Raw genomic sequence first — 24319 nt, 5'->3', positions numbered from 1 at the left:
CCTGGAGCCTGCTGGGTTCCCATGTATCTGTGCTCCCAAGTGCATAATACCAGCACACAGTATCTCAGGATGAAACTCTTTGGCCACAACTAGCATAAAATCGTACTTTGCCCTTGAATAGGAAAACTATTCTCCTGTGGCAGTACTTTATATAAATTATGTTGCTAGGCTCTCTTTTCACCCCATCAGCTATTTCTTCTCCCTCTAACAGAATAAAGGTCAGAAGTGCTGATTCTGAATAGTAATTGCAAATATGAAAACTTGAGCTCTTTTTGTGTGACTTTTTTATTTTCCAGAAACCTCTCCTCACAAAGTCAACATTGAGGCCAAAATCTCTTAGAAAAGAACAACTACCCAAAGTCTTGTCCCCTATGTTTAGCTCTCTTCCAGGCCAAGCCATTCTTTCCTACTGAATAATTTACTTAGGATGAGTGTTATCTTTAATAGAGGAACATTAGAATCCAACAGGACTGTGAATTCATATTTTAAAATGTTTACTAGTGTGTGAGCATATTCATTTAATGCCTTTAGAGATTAAGGTTTTCATTACAAATTCAGATGATATTTATCCTCATTGTTTTTAACTTTTCAGATTGTAAAACACTTGTCTCAGCTTTTTTGTTGTGGAGGTTATGATAGTGAGACATAAGGTTTCCTTGTATGCACATCTTGTGTATTGGTGGTTTTGGTTCTAATTTACACGAGTTTCGGAGTGGGGCATGGGTGGAACTTCACTGAAGCAGTGCTCTTTCCACTGATGACTATAGTATGAGAGCTGCAGTGTCTTTGTGGTTATGAGTATTTTTTCTTGTTGTTTATTTTTTATTTGCTTGTTTGTAACATTACCCTATTATGCTTGAGAAGCATTTAATAGCACTATGCTGGACATCTTGCTCATTAAATCCCTCTCAGAGCTATTCCACTTCTGATGCAATCAAAGCTAAGCTGCGCTAATGCTTCCTCATAGCTATAAAATTTTCAAAAACTTACTTTAAATGATTTCTTCATATTTCTTTAAATGATTTCTTCATATTTCCTCAGGATTTTAAGTCCTTTTTTTGGATTCCATCTCAGAATGAAAGACAATGAAATATTTATTAAGCTTGCTGGAAAAACTCTGGAGGCAGGATTTATTAATAGTGAAAATTCATTATTGATGCTGTTGTTCTCAATTGATGGGCAGCTTTTATATTTTTATAAGCATGCTGATTTTTTTTTTTGTCTTATTTTTATTCTTTTAAAGAAGGCATAGCTGGCAGCTGCTCAGTATGAAAAATCCTACTCTGTCTCCTGAACTGGCAGGTGACTGCATCCTTTGTGTTTAGAAGCTGAACCTCATAACCTGTGCCTGTAAACTCAGTTCCACTTGCATCAACTAAGGCAAAACAATTTCTTGTTCCTGTTGTCTACTTTTCACACACTTCTCCCAAGGCTGCTGTAGGCTGGCCAGAATGGACTTTTCTTTCTGATGTCTACCCTCTCTGTACTAACGTTTCACAGATGTATTTCCATCTCCTCTGCCCTGACATTGACTTCTCTCTGTCCCAGTACAGCTGTCTGTGGTCCAGCACTTCCATGAATCTGTGAAGTGAATGAGGTCAGGGGTATTATGATTATGCTCGGGGTGGAAATAGATGTTTTCTGGTTACTGTTGTGGTGATAGCAAAGTTCCCAGTACATATATTACATGAGTTTCTAGGTGTTTCTGCTTTACAGCTGCACTCATAGGAAAACTTCCAGTTCATTTTCAAAGGTTTTCTGAGCCGCTAGTCTTAACTTCAGTCTTAGCTCACACCTAAAGAATACGTGGCTGAAGTGATGGCTTTAGCAATGAAGTGATGCAAACCCAATACTTTCCGATGGCAAGAAACTTTATAAAAGTTTTCAAATTCTCTTTCTCAGGACCATGTGGCTCAGAATACCTTGATGTGGTAGGGATAAAGGCATTTGTGTTTAACGTTCTCATCATTCATGAATAATGCAGTCCTCAAATGTTGTTCTATACTTTGTTGCCACTGCTACATACTTGATATTTCAATACAAATATGTTGTATTTAAATACCACAAGTAATCCCATACAAAACTCAATGCTCTGAATTCAGTACGTTTCAAAACAATGTTCCTAAAACCTGCCCATAGCCAGTGCTCCACCAAAAGCATGTTCTGAGCAGGTTGCATTTTCCTATACCGTGAAGAGGGATGGGGGAGTGAATGAAGACCTGAACTCCACCTATCCCTTCTGGAAAAGAAAAAGAAAACCAGCACAGTTTGTCTGGTATTATTACTTGTATTTCAGGTCCTTATTCTGTCTTGATGTTTGGTACCTGGCTAACTTTAAATAGTTGGACGTCTGAGAGCTAGATGGTTGGTTATACTCTGGAGGTCCCTGTTCACCTTCCTGCCTCAGGGAGGGGATGAGCCATCCCCCAGTAACTCTGAAATTGCAAAAGACCAGAGCCTTTATCTCTCATTAACTTCTAGATCTGATTCAGCCTTTTTTCTCTTTACACTTAACCAGAATTTTATAGGAAATATACCTTTGCAGTAGTAGTAACTATCCTGGAAAAATTTTTGAGCCTTGCTGTAAAATACTGCTGATCCTCGCTCAGCAACAGCTCTTTCCAACCTGCTGCAGTAACTCTCCCCTTCCTTAGGAAAATAAATAGCTCTGAAAACATTTTCATGCCAAATATGCACAAAACTACAAAGGGTTAAGTTACATTCATAATGACAAGATGTTCCTGCAGCATTGCTTGACCTGGCTCATTGGCAAGTTTAATTGGCGCTCTGAGCCCAGTGTGGGCCTTCCACCCACATCAGGCTTCAGCCAGCTAGAGCACTTGAGGAGCTGTTCTGTGTAGCTGCTATCTCTGCTTGTTGAGTTGACGTGTGACAAGTTATTACCATATAAATGAGATAAGGTCTTAGATAATTGTGGACTGGAAGTAAAACTGAACTGGATTGCTTGTGGCTTGAAATTTTAAGTGTACCTTTCTCTCTTCATTTTTTTTTTTTTCTTTAAAGCCTGTATACTTTTTCCTTCCACCCCTTAGCCTACACTATAAATGATATAAAGAGCCCTTATGCTTTCCATCAGGCTACCAGATGTGAATCGATTTTTAGAGCTAGAAGTTTCATTCTGGTGCCTTTCGTTTCTCCCTTGTTGGTTATTATGAAACCTGGAAGCAGAGGTAATAAAATTGCTTTGAGGAAAATATGGATGTCAATCACTGACATAATCCACTGCAGTTATTTTATTACATTTTCTTTCTTTCTTTCTTTCTTTCTTTCTTTATATATATATATATAAATATAAAAGCTGATTCTTTCATTGTTCCTGAGTGGTCTGGCAATACTAGAAGATGGTAGCTGAATTCAGATTCTCCTCCGGTCCTCTTTGTGGTCTTGTGGTTGTATTGATTTACTTTACACATGTGAATTATCTTTTTTCCCCTAGCACAGAGGTTCCCAAAGAATGAGACAACTAAGTGGTCAGGAGAGGTGTCTGGGTCCCCCAGGCTTGGCAATAATGGGGATGAGAAAGAAGTAGTGGTGGTAAGCATTGCCTTACGTGTCTTGCCCTGGTTTGCCAGTTTGCTCATGTGCACTTCTAGTGAAGACTGCAATTATTGATAACATAGTTGCAGGTTTAAGGAGAGAAAAAAAAAAAAAAAAAAAGCTTCTTAAAAGAGTAATTGTTAAGCTATGGAATATTATTCTTGAGGAAACTCTTGTTCTTGTCTCACTTAAACATGTATTAGGAGCATAGGGTGACAGCTATGTATAACAGGGCCACATTTTATTGCTTCTATTGGCTATGCAGTACATGCTGATTGTAGGAACAGGGCAACCAGGAGCACAAGAGCTCTTCTGCTCCCCAAACCTAGGGTTCTTCTGATGGAGGCAACTGTCATTCCCTTTGACAAGTGTCTTTGCCTTTAAGTTAGTTACTAAAAGTTTTTCCTCCTGTTCCTTCAGATGTGAAGTTGTTCCAGATAGAATTATTCAAACCATCCAAGGAGAAACTAATTTCTAGCCTTAATACATTCATGGGCAATTTATAACCCTTTGATTAAATCAAGTAAATGACATAAAACCGTAGTTAGAAAAATGATTTTTGTGCTGTATACATAACAATTCCATGCACCGAATAATTGCATATAATATATAAATAGCTAAATTAAAGTTCAATCTGAATGCTATTGCATTCTTGGGATATAATATAAAACTCTCACAAAAAATTGCTGAAACAGAGTCCCTCTTTAAGCAGCATCTTTCTTCATTTACAATGCTATTGTCCAGTACTACTGCTTATGCTTGCTTCTCCATTTCATTATGTCTTTCACTTCAGTTTGATGTCTTGCCTGCAGCAAAGGAATTGCTTGAGGGGTTGGCTATTTTTATTTTTTATTTTTTGGTGACTTGGCAGAACAACTAGAGGAATACTAAGCCCAAGGAGAAAAGATAAAGCTACACTTTGATCAACTAAGGTCCCTGCAGTATTATGAACTTTAATATAAATATATCTTTAAACTTGAAGAGATTTTGCAAGATGGGTCAGATACTTCAAAGATAACTCTTTCCCTGTGAAGAATAAGGAATTTGTTCTTCTGGAATACAGCGAGCCTTAAAATACACAGGTCTCCAAGCACATGAGTCATCCTATGGATGTGAAACCATCCAGAGAATACAGAAGCACAGACAGAACATCTGATGGCATCAGAAGAAATGGCAAACAATTGAGGCAGAGTGAGAGAATAATGAACACTAAGATTAATATTTTAGCAGCCTATTTAAAATCACGTTATTACAGTGCTTGAGGCATTAAATTTGCTGGGCTGACTAGTGTGGGGAATCAGTTTATTTTAAACATTCTGCAGTCTTAGAGAACTTGTAAAAGTTTTCAACCAAGCTAATGCATTATGCATCTGAATTGGGCAGAAAAAATGTGTAAATACTGAACACAACAAAAATTGATAGAGGAGTATAAAAGATTGGAGTTGAAAAATGGATGCTCTTCATATTTCAAGGAGTTGGAATCATGTTGAGTTTTTTTTTTTTTTTTTTTTTTTTTTTTTTTTTTTTTTTTGCGTTTGCTGTTATTTCTTTGCAAATAAAACACCTGGAAATTTCATCATGAGAGTTCTCAAGGTTATTCAGGAAACATTTCCCACAGGTTAATGTTAATCTGCAAGGCAAAGACTAAACAATCAGTTTGTAGGTGGCCAGAAACAGCAAGAGGCAGTGGCTCGGTAATTCCAGTTCATGCTATTGATAAGCAATGAGGTGTACATCATGGCTTCTGAAATGGAGCAAGAGCAATAATACCCTCCACATGGGGTTACCTGCTGTGGATTCCCAGCTGGAAGAGACTTGTGGAAGCATAATCATAGAATAATTTAGGTTGGAAAAGACCTTTAAGATCATCAGGTTCAACCACAAGCTACAGTCTACTCCAGGTCCCAGCAAAAACAGCTCTCCCATCTTCCATGTTCCTGGTGTGAGAGGAAACAGGAGAAACAGGAGGGGGCAATCATTAAAAGGCAACCTGACCAGCATTCTTATAGGGCTTATTTGTGTTACAGCAAGGGCTGGAGCAGAAACCTATTGTATTTCTTAAACATAGGGAACAACCTCTTGCTGTTGCTACAAACTGGTTCTTAATGCTGAACCAAAAGGAGCTAGTCTCCATTTTATTTCTTATCTAGGAATGACATGCTTTGGCTTTTTCAGCCTCTAGGCTTTTGTGTATGAGCATAGAGCCCTATGGTTTGGGTGACCTCACAACAGAAAACCTTGGGCTTTAATCCTTCCTTCATCTCCTTCCATCCTCCTTGCCCCCTGGATGAAAGAACAAAACCTTCCCTTTTCCAGCTAAATAAAACAACATCCTCAAAAATCAGCCTAACAAACAGCTAAAACTTGGGTATATGCTATACGTAGTGTTTCATGTGTTCTGTAAGAAACTTTTGCTTGCAAAAGCTCAACTTTAACCTATTCTCAGTGTTTACACTAGAGGTTTAAGTTTGGTTGCTAGACATCACAGTTGGAAAGAAACAGGGGGTGAGGGGAAATCCATATTAATTATTGAAGATCCTGAGTGTGTCTGATGTCAAGAAATCTTCAGTGTAGCAGAGCATGTGTGCTGGAAGTTTTAGATAACAATGTTTTAATGCTTTCCCTGTGTAAATAATGAAGTGAATTCTGTAAGAGACATGGCCTTGAGGTCACAGAATGTTTTCCTTCCAGCTTCCCTCTGTAGCATGAAAGGGGATGTGGAGGTGAAAGAAGAAAGAGTGAAAATGTTAGCTGTGAACCAAAGCTTTGGTAACCATCTGTAAGTACAGAGTTCAGCTAGGAGGGATGAAGCAGCTTCTGACACAGAAATACCCATGTAGCAAGTAGCAGATACTTTCTCCAACATTGCAATGCTGGTGCCTGGAACCCCACTTTGGCTCCAAGCTGGTGGGAAGACTGTGGTAGCAGCAGGCAGAGCCCCAGTATGTCTGTCCCATGACAGCTGCCTCCTTTATGTTGCAATATTGCAATATCTTACCCTGCTGGGAAATGGTGCAGGAAGCTGAAAACAGGGTCTTCATAGATTCACATCAAATGGAAGTATTCAGTAGGCTCTGTATCTATGGCAAGCTTGCTCAAGCAAAGCTTGAAATAGTCATAGTCTTGGTTGTTAAGTACGATAATGAGGTGTTTTCAGGTTTTCCAATTGCCACACCTGTTTCTCTGTTGTCCGGGTGGCCCATTTGAAACCATCTCATCCGAGTTATACCTCCTTACTGTCAGCATGCGTTTTGTCTGAACATCTTAAATACAGCCCTAGAGTCATATCCAACCTTTAATGCCTGAACACAGCATAGTTATTATTCACCTTGCTGTTAATTCTCTGACACAGACAGAATTTCTTCAGGGTGAGATTTTTTTTTTGAGTCTTTCTTACATAGTTCTTCAAAGCTTCTTGTCTAATCTTTTTCTTTCTGTATTGGGGGACTTTGTTTCACAAACTTGTTAAGATCTGATTGTGGAACAAAACACTAGCAGTCAAACCACTGAGCTACTGAAGTCTTTGTAGCCTAATTAAAAGTAAACTCTAACTGGAGCCTGTTTGGGTCAAACACCCTGGTGTAATCTCATAGCAAAACAACTGCTTTGTTAGTGGATATCTAGAGTGTTTCAGTGACAAAGTAGATCAGGTTGTCCCATGTTTGATCAGCCCATATAAAGTCAACATGGGGATTGCAGTCAGGATGGGTTGGTATGTGGGCAGTCACCCCATCTCTCCACCAAAACTGTGGGTAGGACATTGCAAATGTGCATGCACCTGGGGACCAGGCTAACAGGATAAACCTATCTCATGCAGAAGCTATACAACCACCTCTTTTCACTGTATGCTTAATGCCTTCAGTTAGAATAAAGCATGTAACTGCATAAGTATTTATGTTGTACCAATGCCTAATTCTGGAGGTTTAAAGCTGCAATGGTAGAAATATTCACAAGTCTTCCTTTCTTGCTTTTAGCCATCTTTTTGCCTTACTTGTACTTCTTGGTGTAACAATCCAAAGAGTCGAGACAATGTATAGGTCTAGAACAGAGCAGCCTGTGGCTTTTAATGTTCCTGTGATGTATTGCCACTTGCAGAAACTGCAGCCTGGATTAAGAGAAGAGAAAAACTCTTGAGTGTGACAGGTCAGGTGTAGTCTTGGCATTTGCAAAGAATAGTACATTGGGATTTGAATTGAGCCATGAATCCTCTTTGAATCCTTTATAAAATCTTATTTCTGCTCGAAGAGCTCTCTGTTTAAAAATAACAGAAGACCGTGAGTATCTACCCCTCACCTCCAACAAAACAAAAAGTCAAACAAATAACCTCAAACCCACAACCCAGGGCAGTTGTGAGCATTTCTGAAAATACCTGAAGTCTATCTTCTTTCTTAAATACCTGTTTACCCATTGAACTAGTTGAAATTTCTCCAGTCATTGGGTTGAATGTCCAGGGGTCTAGGTAAAATAGATGGAAAAAATGAAAATGCCCAAGATAGTTTGCTGTGTGGAAAGTTTATCTACACACATAGATGAGGTTCAAGGTTTTACATAGGCAATTTGAGATGGGCTATGTACTACTGGCTATCAATACACCTTTTACATCCCTTTACATAGTGCCCATGCCTTTAGTATGTGGGATTTTGCTTCCTGACCCTACACTGCATGGTTTATTTTGTACTGTTGAATGCTTTCTGTGGTATCTACATTCACATCAATGTTTCAGGAAAGGAAATAATCCAGGATATTCCCTCTCCCCCCCCCCCCCTCTTTTTTTTTTTTTTTTTTTTTTAAGTGGTGATAAACCAATAAAGGAGGTTTGAATGGGACATGGTAAGGTGGCAAGTGTTTTGTCAGAGGTAGCAGAGCTAAACTGTTACACATCCTAAATGTAACACATAGCAGGGAACAAACGTGCTTCTTATGCTTACAATAGGATTAAATCTAAACCAAATGCGCTAAAATTAAACATAAAACTAATAAAATGATTTTATTTCCCCAAAATCTCCAAATATATCCAATACTTGTCAAAATACAGTATTACAATATCAATAAGAAAAAGCTTAAGGAATATCTGGATTGTGATAGACTACTTAAAACAGTATTAGGCATCTATAGCTTTATGTATCAATAAATACTTACGCTTTTAAGAGACCTGAAAAGCTATTGTAGGCTATGAAAACTTTAGTTGCTGTCCAGAACAACAGTATCGGAAGCACTGATTCAGTAAAATGTGTAACATAAAGCCCTCAGAGTAATAAACAATATAATAAAAACTGTCAGTGTCGTAATAGTTTAAAAAGTGCCTTCAAGCTTGAAGCCAAGACCATGTAGTTAGAATAATGACTTAAGATGTGAGAAATTTATTTCAATTCTTTGCTTGCTTGTGGATTTTCTGCGTGACCTGTGTCTGTTTCTGTGACTCTTAGCTCCCTGCACGCTGATGCAGATGACTGGTTGAATCTCTGCTTTGTGAGGCTGCTGCCTGTCTGCTCAACCTGGGTCACTAAGTGCATGTGTGCTTCTCACTTTTCACTTCACTCTTTCAGGGTGTTAGTGGTATCAGCTTCAACTAAAAAGTTTTGGATTTATGTATTTAATTTTGCAAGTGTGATGGGCATGGACAGTGACAAATAGACCTTGTTAAGTAATGGTAACTCAACTGGACTCCAAAATGGGGGTGATATTCTCTTCCAACTTCCCACTGCAAAGTGCTTGTGGTCTGTAATGGGAGCTATATTATACCAGAGATGATTTTTCTTGGTGGTTCTGAATATAGGTTTATTTTCTTATTGAAGTGGTACTTAGTCATGCGAAATGTCTTTTTGCTTGAGTTCAGCTGGCTATTAGTCACCTCTCCTTGCAGCTCGCTGGCTTTATGTCTACGTCTGCATCTCTGGAGGTGAAAGATGCCGCTGCCATGGCTGGGGAATCTCTCTGTCAGCTCATGCCTTTGCTGGGGTGCCATTCTCACTGAACATTCAGGGCTTGCTCTCTGTCAGTCACATCACACACAAGATGAAGCTAGAGTTGGTAGGAGGTTGTTGAAAATGAGCTGCCTGAAATGGAGAGTTGGGATTAAATATGTATGTAGGTACAGGAGTTGCAGGAAAAAATATTTCCACTGACAGAAGTTTCTGGGCTTGATCACCAATAACTCAACACGTTCTCTAACCTTGATGTTCACAGAATGGCAAGGAAAGAATATACCAAATGATTTAACACTTTAACACCAGCCAGTCATGGATGACATCTAGAAAAACTTAAAATCCTATTTGCCTTGATGATTTCCCCAAGAAGTTTTTTCCATTTAAAAACTTCCATGGTAATTGTAACAACTCAAAATTCTGTAAGTTTTTACATATTATTATGACTTAAATTGTGGCCAGTGAGAAGCTTCTAAGCAGATTTAGTTGCACAAGAACAACATGAACAAAAGCAAGTTTTCACCTGCATTTTAGAACTGTGGTTTCAAGTTAAGGCTGGAGATAATTCTTTCACTTTTTTTTTTTTTTTTCATTCATGACTCATTTTCACTTGAAAGCTGCTTGATAGAAATTCAAAACTTGCACTGTGTTTAAGCATATACTGTAGTAAACTACTTGCATCAAAATAGTAATTAAATACTTTCTGCCAATAATCTCTGCTGAGACAGACATGGTAGTGTAAAAAAGCTTCTACCAATTATTCAAGAAACTTGTGATCTGTTGTTCCCCATCAGGCTGCCAAATTTTAATATTGTCCTTCACCCTTGGGGAAGGAGCACCAACAGCTTTTTGGTCGTTCATCACGCCTCGGTATGAGGGTGAAATTAGAGGTTGCCTTAGGCTTGCCTACAAGGATGCTTGTCAAGAGCCCTCTCATGAGGCATATTTCAGTTCCTTACCCCAATTTGTGAATTGTGACGGTGAACTTGGGTTCATTACTTCTCTCCTCCATTTGGAAAGATGCACAGTACTTTTTCTTTCTTCAGACAGCTTTATTGTCTGTGTATTTGGAGGATGGGGATGAAAGCAAATGGTACGAAGTATCCGAGCCATGTTCATACCTGGTGAATCAGGCTAAAAGCAAAATTCCATCTTTAGATCCCACCACAAACCCCAGGGAAGGGAGGCCAAGGAGCTGGCAGACTGGAAATGGCTATTTTGAGTATGTGGGTTTTGTGATGCATAAGTTATTCTGCCTTCTTTAAAAGAGCGAACTATAATGTGGAGAGTTGTTTCAATGTAATTGTGAAGTCTGGACTAGCTGGGCTCATATGCTTGGGGTAGCTTTATCACTTTAATGTACAGCAGTAGTTGCTGGTGTTGGAGTGAAAAAATTTGCGAAGTGAAAGAAAATAGAGATAGGACACTGTGTAGAAATCTTGCATTGTGGAGACCATTTGGGGATTTCCTCTGTGGAAGACTGTGCTACTCACAATGCTGCAGCCTCCTGCTGCCAGCCACAACAGAGGCTGCTACTGAACTGGGAATGAACAGTGGGGCAGGAGCAGCTCCTGTCCCCACGCTAGTGGCAGTGTGCATGGGACATTGCCACCCAGCAAGACTTGACAGACTAAAACTCAGCTCAGTGTGACTGTAAAAAGGTTAAAATGAAACTAGTGGACTAAACTAGTGACTAACTGTCTAGATGAAAGGATTATGAAACAATATTATGTTTTTAGAATGCAAATATTATATTTTAGTTGATGTCTCTTTTATTTATTTATTTATTTTTATTTTTTATTTTTTATTTCCACGTGTGTTTGTTTAAGTACTTGCTGGCAGGTTAATTTTTTGTGTTTGAAATTGGTGTTTCTTGATTTGGGGCTTTGACCGCTGTTTTGGAGGCAGCCCAACATCTAGTTAAGCCTTCATTGCTGCTAGTGGAAGGGACTGAAGGATATGAACTTGTAGGATATCTTACTTCAAATTAAGTGATGGTGTCTTTTTTTTCCTAGTCATGAATAAAGCAAGCTAATAGGGAACTGTGGTGTGTTCTGAACACTTTTTTTTTTGTTAAATATTGAGATCAAGGAAGCTCCCCCAACAGTTTACAAGCCCTTTGTACTTTTCACTGTCTTCCTCTCTGGATGTTAGCATTATTATTAGCAGATCACAAATTTCAGCAGTGAGTTAGCATGACAGTGACTTAGTTTGCAGGAAATAGGTCGGGGATGCTCAGCAGTCTGCAGGACCCTTTTTCACTCCTACTCAGGCAGAGAAAAATCTGAGCATGCAAGAAGCTAGAGGGATAATGAATCTGTCTGGAAACAACACTCTCACTGGTTTGTACTCTCTGACTGGTCCATCAGTGGCATAAAGTGTGTGATTTGGGTGAAATTTGGTATTGGGGGAGACAGGAAGAGGTAGTTCTGCTTGCATCCTTAGTCTGTGTCCATCCACCTGTTAGTTAAGTAACAGAGTGGATTTGAAAATGCAACAGACACCCATGATCTGTTTGTGTATGTTTGGAGGCTATAGATTTATTTTGTGAAAAGGCTTTTCTCAGTTTGAGAAGCTGATGTGCATGCAAACAGAGGCAGCAATTTGGAGTCCTGAATATCATCTCCAGTGGCACCAAATTGCTGCAGCTTTTGCTGCACAAGCAATGGGAGGCATACAGCCTTAGGTTCAAATATCGTCCTTCAGTAGAGAGTACTCCTGGAACTCTTCTGTCATCTTCCAAAAATACTAATAAAATATAGGGAACAAGAGAAAGCAAAGGCATGATTGTTTACTTGGTACACTTCTCTAAATTTCCACTACTGTCTAACACTTTATCCAGCAATGGATCATCCCTTGCTTGGGGCCCTTCCACTCCAGTGGACTTGTAGTTTGAAGCCCCGTGCAATGGAAAAGTCTGGGCAATTGGCACTGAGTCAGGGCATCTCCTCATAAAAGCTGTCATGAAGCCTCTCAGTTTATCTGTCACCATGGGGACACCACTTATTTCATTTGGAGAAGTTTTTGGGCAACATGCAATGTAAGCAGGTATAGCTTTAGATGACTAAAATTTAAAATAAACTGATTACGAAGCTACTTTATCGTGCTCTGCTCAGCAATCTAAGGCATTATTTATTCTTCTGTAATACAAGCTCCTGGCAAAAACTATCTAGAACTGTGACTTCAAAATCTGGAGACTAACCAATTACTTCAGTAAAGATTTCAGTGTGCCATTTGAGACAGCACAAATTGCTCAGTGTATTTAATCCTATTAACAGAAGCGGAGAGATGTGATCCTTTTATGCTTAGAATCAACAAATGTTGCAGCTCAAACCATGCTTATCTCAAATAGCTAACTAAACAGGCACTGAGAAGTGAATCTGATGGTTGGCTCCTTGACTTGCCAAAATAAATATAGGTAATGCCATGTGTTCAGAAATTGCCAGAGTAAAATCCAGCTTCTGTTTTTTTTTTTTTTTTTTTTTTTTTTTTTTTTGTTTTTTTTGTTTTTTTGTTTTTCTTTCCTCAAAGAATCACTAAAACGTTTGTTTTTTCTTGTATAACTCTAGGCTTGTTTGTGGTTTCTCACTATTTTTTTATTTTTATTTTTTAGGCTGCTGTATTAGCAACAGTATCACTTAATTAATGCAAAAACTTCCACTTTTTTTTCTAAGTAAGATGAAGACCCTACTATGGGATAAGCTCTAATATCTTAAAGAAAATATTAAATACTAACAAGGTTACAATGTCAAACATTCAGAATTTAAGGAATAAAGTTATTATTCTTTAGGTGTCCAGGGCAGTTTCTTTTCAGCACCGCTGGGCACTCTTGCTGGGAGGCAATCTTCAATTAACTGCGTGTGTACATTAATAGTTTTCCCAAAACTTGATAGTACTCCTTTAATAAAAGTTTTCATGTATAACCTCTTAAGGATTTCAAAATGATTAATTCCTTGTTCTTCAACTGTACAATATCTTCCATTTTGGCTAAGGGCGTAAAAAACAGAAATTAGAAATTCTCTGTGGAAGATCTGTAGAAGGAGATGGCACACCTCCCTGCTTGGATACAGCAGAGGAACAGTGAGAAGCAGAGATCTCGGCTTCCCCTGGCTCGAACAGGCATGGGCACTGGTGTTTTCACCCCAGCTCCTCAGACGTGTTCTTGTCTCCTTGGCCTGTACTTTTCATCCTGACTTTCATGACTTTTCTCCTTTAACTCCTTTAGACATTGATCACAGTCTTGCCTCACTTCTATACCAAACCAGATCTCCTAAAGTTTCTTTTAGGATATGTTTTGTGCTATGTGTCCCTGCCTCCATGTGATTCCTGATCTTGTTGTTTTACAATTGATATTTGCAGGTTTCAGAAGTTAAAACGAGCCTTTGGACTCGTTTTCGATTGAGTGATATCACCCTACTCTAAGAAATAAATATCTGTAGAAGTCAAACTTAACTAGTGTTGCTTCTTCTACTTTGAAATCTCCAACCCTAATCAATGAAAGTAAAACAAACGCTATAAACAATTTGGGTGATACACTTGGTTGTTACCTTCGTGTTTGTTTTTTTTTGTTTGTTTTGTTTTAAGGCATATGTTATCTACGTAATTAGGGAATATTTTAAGAAACATAGTTCAGGTTGGAAAGGACCTCCAGAGGTCAACCACTCCAATGCTCTGATCAGAAGTAGGCCACACTGGATTAGGTTGCTCTAGGCTGTGGCCAGTCAGGATGTTGCATTCCTGGAAGCCTGTAGATTGCTTCAGAATTTCTGGGACACCCTAGGCCTGCTGAAGACTTAACTGTGACTCTGCTTTAATGGGATGAAACAGGATGCCTGAATGAGTTTTGGAGTAGGTGGAGGGGGAAAAACCATAGGTAAGCATAGGAAAACATACTGCAGTTTGTTCTCAGAGAAAAGACAAGAATAAACCCTAAATAAATGAAAAAAGTGGGGATGGAAGCCTGTGTTTTTTTTTTTTTTTTTTTTTTTTTCTGGGAAGGGAATTTCATACCCTTCCCAGAAAATTTATCCTAAGCCACTACTGCAAGCGTTGGGTATTTCCTGAAGAGAACCCACCGTGTTTCTAATGCCTTTTGTTGCATGTGCTGTAAGTCTCCCATGGGGTGATGTAATGCAACATGGCATGTGGTGTTATAAATAGAAGGATGAGATCTTGCAAAAACCTGCCTGGCAGGCAAACTCACTTTTTATTTTTTTTCTATTTTTCTTTGAAGGGTTTTCTAAGCTCTCAACTACACTCCCTTTTTCCAAAAGGTACCTTTTGCTCTTGCACCTTCCTGCTCAGGTTCCCGGGTTGGGTTAGAATGGCTTTTTCTCCCAGTTTCTTTCTGTTGGTCAACAGCACAACAAAGCCTTCGTAAGGGTAATGTCTTGCTTCTCTCAGCTCCTGCCTCTCCTTTAATCCATGTCTATGCATTTCTAATTCGCTTGTTGCTATGGGCAAGATGTTAATTTTAGTAACCTTCTGTAATTACTCTGAAGTCACTGGAGTTAATACTCATGTACAGTATATCACCAATCACAATTTGTCCTTGTGTTGTCTTCATGCATTTTTTTTTGCTTGTTTTCTAACACCCTGCCAGTAAATTCAATCTCTATGGCTTTAACAGCAATGCTACTGGTAGAATAATATTCAGATGATATTTAAATAGGCTGTGGAGTCATAGTTACTGACACGACGATGTGCGAGCAGATCCCCAGGCTTTCTGGCAGTGATGCTGCACTGCAATTTCATGGTCTCCAGCTTGTTCTGTGCTCTCCAGAAGAGTGCTGGGTTACTATATTTATACTGGTCAGTTACAAATACTGCTTACCAGCATTTATTTCTAGAACTGTTTGGGTTTACAGGCAGGCTTCTCCTCTGTGTGCCTGACCAAGAACTGTGCCTTTCAGCTGTATCTTGTATAAGAGCTGAAGGTCATATATCAATTGCCTGTTAGTAGTCATCAGTCTAAAACATCAGCTGTAAAGCAGGACTAATTGGGACACCCTCTTTTATCTGTTTCATGTTCTAGTTTGGGACATAAAAGGGACAGAAAGGGACTTTTTTTTTTTTTTTTTTTTTTTTTTTTACCCACACAAGCAATTATTAGCAGTTCACTCTTTTCCTTTCTTGTAGGATAAAGTGATATATTCTTCTGTGCTTCTTTCAACATGGTGTCAGAAATAGAGTGTCTTACCTGTAGTAATTCAAATTCATTTATAACATGCCTGCAACTTTGACATGGTGTGACTGTCTGTTGCAAAGCATGTTGTGTCTGTTGAATAATGATAATAAATCAAACAAAACAACAAGACAAACAAAAATCAAAATATATCATAGTACCTCTTCCTGAAGTCTCAACAATTTTAGCCAACAAATGGCATGTTAATACAAGAAGACAGCACTTTGGCATTTGCTATCTTTTGGTTGAGCTACGCAGATGTGTGCATGCAGAAGCGACTGAAGTATTTTACAGAGGTGTGGCTGTATCAGACAGCCTCGTTGTTCCTGAAGTGTGAAGAGGAGCAGTCAAATGAACCAACAAGTAATTGGCTTGTTTAATAACTTTCCACTGATAGTGAATACATAGTTCCATACAAAGGAAAACATTAAGTGGGGAAAATGTTAGCACATGAATGCTGCGGTGAGTTGAACCTCCACATATTGTGTTTGGCTCAGTAATTTAGGCGAAAACAAAACAGATTCTGCCTAAAGCAACACAGCCCTTGTTAAATTTCACAACTCATGTAACATTTGAAGTGCTATAGTGTTACAAATTAAAAGCATGTTTATATGTGTGATTAGATGCAGATTAGAGAATAGTGAAGTCTTTTTTCTTTACTCTTGATCTTTCCACCTATGTTGAAACACGATCCTTTATTAAACCTTATCTGCTGTTGTGCTGTCTTGCCTCTGGTTTGGGAAGTTCCCATTTGGATCTGCTGCATGGAGTGTCATTTTCTTTTTGTCTGCTTTAAGAGATGTTCTTCAAATCAGAATTTCTTCTGTCTTAATTTGTTCTCTTCCCATTGCAAGAATTTATTTCTGTCCATGCTACAGAAAAGCAGTTTAATTAAATAACAAAAACAAATGTTGTTCTTCCAACACAGAATATTTTTCTTCTAGATATAAACTAATGTGCTCCTAGAAGCACTAGGCTGCTTCTGAATATAAACATTGTGTACCTTATCAAAAACAAATGGATCTACTATGGGCTGCAATCCAACACGTTCTGGACTTCTGCAACTATTTAGTTGATAGCCAGGAAATAAGTGAGGGCGAGAACCAGGTGCTAGAGTGTTGCGCTTTTTTTTTTTTTTTTTTTGTCTTTAATTTCCCCTAGTGGAATTAAAAACACCTCACAAAAGTACAAGTACTGCAAGAAAGTGTACTTTCTTGTAAAAACTATGTAAGTAAAGGACTCTTAATCACTGGTATCTTTTCTCTCATTTTTGATGGGTAAACATGAAGAGGGGACTAAAAGTGTGTACTTGTGGTATTTTTGAATCCTTAATATTTATAAAATATGAATTTTGTATTTGTGGCCACATCGAAGCCTGGCTTCTGCAATGCAATGGAATCTGAAATTAGGCATGGCTTTACCATTTTTTAGGCACAGCTCCTGGGGTGAAAGAATAATTCTGCTAATTGCCTTGCAATGTGACATAAAGAACAGTGGAAACACTTATTAGAAAGATGTGAAGAAACTGAACGCCACACCTCTGATAGAATCCAATAGCAGAAAGTGTCTGAGATGTTTTAAGATGTCTCTAAGTTCTCCTGTCTTCTGAACTACACCACTGTTTGCCCTTAATCGTGCAAGAAGCTGGTACTGGAAAGAGAAGAAGATATATCTGCAGATGGTACAATGATTTTGGATCAGTCAACTATCTCATAAACTATTAAGACGAATCCTAATGAAAAAAAATTGTCTTTATAAAAAAATAAATCTGACACTTTCATAGGCTTGCTCTTCTTCAACATTACTGAAGAATGCCCTTGTACTGCACATCCAAGCCTCTGAGCTTCACAGCACAACTGTTTTTTTTTTTTCTTTTTTTTTGTGTGTATGTGTTTTTTTTTTTTTTTTTTTTCTTTTTGGTGGTTTAAAACACTTTATTCCTTATGGCATACTTGTTCTCTTCTAACATGTCTGGCTGCAGCCTGTAGTAAAGTGGCTTCATGACCCCTTTGAGAATGCTCGAAATCTACAGACAAATAAAAGAAAGGAATTACCTTAGAATCAAATGGTGTGTCTGGGACAATGCAAACTTGGGTAATCCATTCTCAGTCATCTAGGTTGCCACAGACTTCAATGCATACATTTTCATGAAGGAAAAACAATTATGTAGTGACAAAAAGTAAATGAAGGAATTCAAGGTTGATGATACGTAGTGGCTATTTCATGGTTTTACCTCTGAACCATGGAGGTAGTCAGAGGTTAACTTTCACAAAGAAACGTATTATGGAAAGGAGGGTACAAGAATATTGTTAGGAGCTATCTCTTGCCAAGTGCTAGCAGTAAACCTCTGACTCTTCCATCTTCTTTTTATTTTTCTCCTGTTTCTGTACTGAATTCCCTGTCATGCAGTGACAGCAGTGGTGGCAACTGCTGCAGGAACTCAGTATGCTTGTGTTTTAAGTGAGGCTGTTTGAGGTGTCAAGTGCGACTGCCATGCTGCCTGTGTCTTCATGGTAGTTTGCCTACATACAATTGTGCTGTGGTGGTGTTTTGTTTTTAAAGCTTTAATAATAGGGAAAGTCTCCATACTTGATCAAATGATAAATGTTAAGGACATATTCTACACCTTACTACAGTACACATGGTCAGCATCCTTGAAGTAAGTGATGAACCAGAAAATTTTTCATTTATTAAACCACAGTGTACATCGCAGCTGTGTAATGAAATTTATTCCTTGCAAAGCTTGTTTGAAAGCTGTGTTCTGGAATTTGTGTGCAATTCTTTGGCAGTTGTCCTTCAGCTTAATGGTCCTGCAGTGCAGCTGAACTCAGCATGGAGCAGACTTTCCTTTGCCTGTATGTATCTTGAACACTGGAACAATTGAGATGTGAGCTTATGTATCTGTCTGTAAGCAGTGAGGTGAAGTAGAGTGTGTCTCTGTTCCAACCTGCTCCACATGTGCCACACTTCTCCCCAGTGAAAGCCAGTCTCCCAGTACCTTTGCACAAATGTTATAAATAGGCCAGCCGTACTCAAAATAGTTCTGATATCAGAATAACCTTTCTATCAAGATCATTGGGTGTAACTGAATGAAACACACATTAGTTTCTTTTTTTAACAGTTTCCTGAGTTTCTTTAGAAATTGTTACTAAATGAGCAGTTGTTTTATCATCGTGTAGATTCCTGATAGAAATAATTAGCTTCTCTCACCAAGGAGAATCAATGCAATAAACTGTTCTTGAGACCTATCCTGCCAAAGATAGGTGTTTAAAAATGTTCTCTACATGAGTAATTGTTTTCTATGTTATCTGGAGAGAGAAATAGATTTACATCTCAGAAACAATTGCAGATAAAATTGCCCACTTTCAAAAGCTTTTTTTTTTTTTTTTTTCTTCCCTGTTTTCCACATATGAGTTCAATTTTGATACGGAAGCTATCTTGAGTTACAGTGATATGGGATTGAACTTATCAGAATATATTTTCTGGTCATTCATCATTGTGCTGAGTGGGTCTTGACTTCATTCCCCCCTGCCTCCCCTCACTAGAAACATGTCCTGCCTACTTATTTTCTTAGGCTTTCATTTTATTTATTTATTTATTTATTGCTTTTTGCTATAACTCTCACACCAAATTTGAATGAAATTTTTTTAGTTTTCCCTGCTTCTCCTCCCAGAGTATGTATGAAACTTCCCCTTAGGTGTGGCAGTGCTGCTCAGGGGTCCTGGGCTTTTAATGCCAGTCTGGGAATTACAGTTCACATTTGTACAGAAAGCCAATGAACCTGCTGGAGGATCTGCTGGGGATTTACCCTGTTAATGAAAGCTAACAGGATGGTGGCTGGTCATCTGGATACTAATGTCTATTCCTGGTAATGAAATGGGCCGGTTCTTGTGCTTTTTACCAGTAAAGATGGGACTGTGCTTCCTTCAGGCTCTTTGCCTCTTTTGTAGTTTTTAAGCATGGGAGACTGAATGTTGAACTTGGCAGTTGATTGAATATCATGAATGTTTTGTTCAAAGGAAGACCTTACTAACATTTGACTTAATGTAAAATTTATTTTGTGCCCGTACACCTATAAGATATATAAAGTTGTTTTGATCTGTGCATATACTACCTATAAATAACTTTGAAAAAGAATGCCTTAACTACTGCTTGGAATCACAAAACTGAGTACAACAGAAGTTCAAATGGCTTCTTCATCTCTTATGTACAACTCAGAACACAAACAAGTTCCCAGGCTTTGCTCACAAGAGACCAAAGAGTTGGTAAAAATAACAGAGGAGGAGAACGCAATACTTTTATGTTCTTCAGCTCTAGACAAACCCACCTTTGATGAACCCAACAGAGGACAGATGAAACATTAACTTCAAGAGTGAGGTGGGAAAATCTGGAGGTAGATTTGTTTGAATAGTTTTAATGAGAGCAATAATTTATTAACAACAACAACTTCAACAACAAATATTTTATTATATTTCTGCTCCTTTTTTTGTAACTGTGTGCTTTTGATAGGTAGACGCTTTGCAGTAAATAAATAAAGTACACAAATGCCCATAAATATTAGTGCAGGATAATGATTTCCATTTGGCTATAATAAAGGAGTATTTTTATCAACCCCTTCTGCTTTCAGTAAATATTTGCCTCCTGAAATGTCTACCATGGCATTTAATAATTTAAAAATATTACACAGTTAAGGACTTCACTCAAGGCTGACATTCCAATAGTGAATACAGCAATATAGAATAGATGATGATGTCTGCTGAGCTTTTCTCCAAAAAGCCAAGATAGACTAATAAAACCAGGCAGCGAATAGATAAATGATACAAATGAATTCCTGTTTGAAACACAACCTGTGCCAGGAAAAGAGTGAAGTGTTCTTCTAAAGTATTTATTTCCTGCTTCATTAACTGCTAAGGGAATAGTCTTCATATGTGCAACTCCAGGGATTCTCTTCTAGACATTTCAAGTAAAAAATTCAGGGCTTTTTTATGCTTTTACTATGTGTCATATGGTAAATGTGATCAAACACAATTTTACGTTCATATTTAAAGTATTAGCTAGAGACTGTTCTTCTCTTGTTTATTTATTTATTTATTTATTAATCTAGAATATCTTTGCTCAACAGGTGTATTTGAGAGGACCTGTGTATGAGGGAACTTTCCCTAGTGTTGTTTTTTGAGGAGGGATGCAGCATTAACTTCAGTGGAGAGGAGGAGAATGTCCCAAATGGCCTAATAATTGTTTTTGAAATTCACTTGTTCCAATTTTTGATTTCATTTTTTCTAGTATATCTCTAGTAGATGTGGATAATAGTGGAATTCATCTAGCAAGGCAGAATATAATTGCTATATTTTTTTCCTTCTAATATACGTGCTGCTTCTGCAAAGAAAATGGTGAGTGAGTAAATTTTAGTGACTAAAGAGATCTGTATGTTTACAATTGTAACACAGAGATGAAGTTTATGGAGCTATAAAAGAACCTTCTGAAAGAACAAATAATAGGAAAGGAATACACAAACTGTCATGGCTTGTTATGAGTATAGCTAGGGAAATCTATCCCATGCATCATACATTATTTCAGAAAGTAGGTAAATCCAAAAACTAAAAAGCCAAACAAAAGCAAACAAAACAATAACATCAAAACCAAAACCCTTGCACATGTTCATTTCAAGCAGAACTCTCATTTCAAGCAGAACTTGGCTTCTAATATTTGTCGTCATCATACCCCTCTGATGTTTGCTGAGCAATCAAGTAACATCACCTCCAAATCCTTTCAGAATTTTCTTTCCTCATCAGTGGAATTTTATTTCCTTGTCATTGTAGAATAAATTGTGTTTGCAAAAATGCTCTGGATCATGTATGTTGTATATTCCCTCAAACACACTTTGTGAAACTTGAACCTCATTCCACCTTGAGTTGTCAAGCTTTGAATACACATCCCATTTAAATGATGATTTCTGGAGTGATTATGCCATCAAGACATGAATTTTGGGCTGTGGGTACTTCCAAATGTATGATGTTTTCTGACAGTCATTATCTGAAAACTTTTTTTTTTTTTTTTCCCCATAGAAGTTTATTGTTATTAGGCATCCTGATTTAGCTTGGCTTACACTCCTAAATTTTTCATTCAGTGCACAGATGATATCCAATGCCTTAATGTAAGGCATGAAGAGTCCCCATGTGTCAAACAAAACACCTGTTGAATACACCCAGCTCTTGATATGACTATTTTACTAGTGCTAGACTTGTTGTAGTACAAGAATAAACGTGTGAATTGATATGGTATGTCTGAAATAACTTTTTTTCTTCTTCTTCTTCTTCTTCTTTTTCTAAAGAATAATCCTCTGGGGCTTTTATGCATGTCTGGTTTCATCAGATTCAGGGGATATGTAAGTATCACAGTCCTTACAATACTTACAACACTATTTGATTTATAGTAGAAGTTTAAGTTCTACTGATTCTTAGTATATGCTAGTATAAATTTTCTAAATATTCACTGGGGGAGGGTTCAAACTCTAAATCTCTATTTCAGTTGATTGCACCATAAAATTATTAGTAAAATATAAATATTATGAACTTTCACCAACCCAGAAATGCTGAAGACAAATAGTTTGTTTTCAAGCATCTTAAAATAAATAAATGTAGAAGACAGCGATGACATAGTTTTTCTTACTTCTATTTAATGCAAATGATTTTAAAAACAGATATATAATCAAGTGAGTTTCATAAAGATGAGAACGATAATACAGACATCAATACATGGTTCTAAAATTCTTTCCTGAAAATCAGGAAAATGTATGTTTTAGATAAGCATATCCTTGCTCAGTGGATCTTCTGTGCTTACTAATAGGATATTGGTGAGATACCATCTCTGATATTGCCCTACTTTCATCCAAAGAGGCATCCCAGAGCACATGTCAGTCTTACAAGTCTTCCAACTCTTTTTTATCACTTTGTTTATCCAACTCTGTTTATCACTTTTCAGACATTGATTAGCAATTGAGTTCACAGTCTCCAGATGTATACGTGTATACGTATTCCAGTAGAATAAACTGTATTGCTAGAAGCTAGGATAAGCTAGAGTGCGGAATGTTTGGTCATTATATTGAGGTTTTCAGAAATTTTTTATGCTACTTTTAGCTGGGTCACTATAGGTGTTTTCTAAGATGAGGAGCTCAGCTAAAAGAGTTGAAATGGGAGGCCAGTTTCCCAGATACTGTAATGTGAAGCTTACTCCGAGTTTTCCTATGTTATTAATAGAAATCTAAGTATATGGTGTGCCAGTAGACTCAGGCCTGATGTAGGTGAGTGGTGATGGCTCCAGGTAAACTGGAAAATCCTCAACATAAATTTCTGAAATACTTTCCTTTGGATTTGGTACTTACATAGCTCTGTTTCTTTCCCTGAAGGAAACTTTGAGACACACTATATGGAAAAATTATAGAAAGTTTGAATGCTAAAAGATGTAAAGCTGATAACTGAGGGCTCTCTGTAGATTGGAATGAGCACTGTGTCTATCAGCATGGTCAAACAAAAATGTATTATATGCACCTCAAATTCTTAAGTCGCCAAGACTAATTTCATCTGACTTTCTTAGTTTTGTGTTAAGATTGTCATTGATACTCCTCCTAGAGGTGGTGGAGAGAGAGAGGTATTTGACTGATTCTGATAGTGCCTATGAATTGAAACTGGAAGAGCTTATCATTCAGTGATTAGTTTCATTGTAAATTAAATTGTAAAATCTTTTTTTTTTTAATTATCCTAAAACATGCATCCTACCCCAATACACCTTGCTTTAGTCAAACTCATGCCTGACCTTGTACATGAGGTACCCTTAAAATAAGAAGCGAGAGGGATTTACTCACAGGAGAAGACACTCATTCCCTGCAGCACTGAGTGCTGGAGGGTGTACTCAGGGTTGGATGGTGGAGAGGAGCAGTGCTTCATGCAACAATTTCGTTCCATCATGGCCATATGTCAGACCTGATGACCAGAGTGCTCCTTACCAGTAAGCACAACAAAGCATCTGTTCACTCAAATGATAGTCAGTCATGGTGGAGTGAATCATGATGAAAGTCAGACACGTACACACAGGTACAACAAACAAGCAAGTAATTGAAAAGTTTTAAAACAATCATTTGGCTGATTACAGCTTAAGTTATAAAGCTTCAAATTCTTTTGAAGGGAATTAACGTTGGGAAGGGGAAGAATATCAAATTACCAGTAAGAGGAATGATTATGTTAATACATTGTTGAGCTTCAAAGCATACCCTGTGGGATCTCAATGTTTACAGAGCCCTGATTAAGGTCTTTCTCAGCTAGGTACTTATGTACTCAAAAATAATAAAAATAAATAAAAATCAACTATCTTCCCTGAGCCAAAGCTTCTCAGTGCTTGTTAAACAACACAGATGGAGAAATTTCTGGGAGGGGACTTCAACTGAGGAGGCTAAAGAGATGGAGGACAGGAGTGGGGGAAGTCTTGATCACTTAAGAGGTCTGTGTCAATACTTGTTCTTTTGATTAAATCATAGAATCATAGAATATTCTGTACTGGAAAGGAACTAGCAAGAATCATCAGGTCCAACTTCTTGCTCCACACAGGACCATCCAAAAAGCAGACCACACATCTGAGAGACACATCCAAATGCTTCTTG

The 24319-nt window shown here is 37.9% G+C and overlaps 1 long non-coding RNA gene across 2 annotated transcripts in view; it reads left to right on the top strand.

Moving 5' to 3' along the window:
- LOC116490202 overlaps positions 1-24319 on the top strand; it is a 155865-nt gene that overhangs the window by 27330 nt on the left and 104216 nt on the right. The window contains exon 2 of one of the 2 annotated variants that reach the window (XR_004253343.1): positions 21998-22051. The exons of the other annotated variant lie outside the window; for it this stretch is intronic. This is a non-coding gene — a long non-coding RNA (uncharacterized LOC116490202). The remainder of the gene's footprint in view (positions 1-21997; positions 22052-24319) is intronic. 2 annotated transcript variants of the gene reach the window in all.

This window comes from Aythya fuligula, chromosome 5, assembly GCF_009819795.1.
Source record: "Aythya fuligula isolate bAytFul2 chromosome 5, bAytFul2.pri, whole genome shotgun sequence".
Lineage (NCBI taxonomy): Eukaryota > Metazoa > Chordata > Aves > Anseriformes > Anatidae > Aythya > Aythya fuligula.
This window is presented reverse-complemented; position numbering and strand designations above follow the sequence as displayed.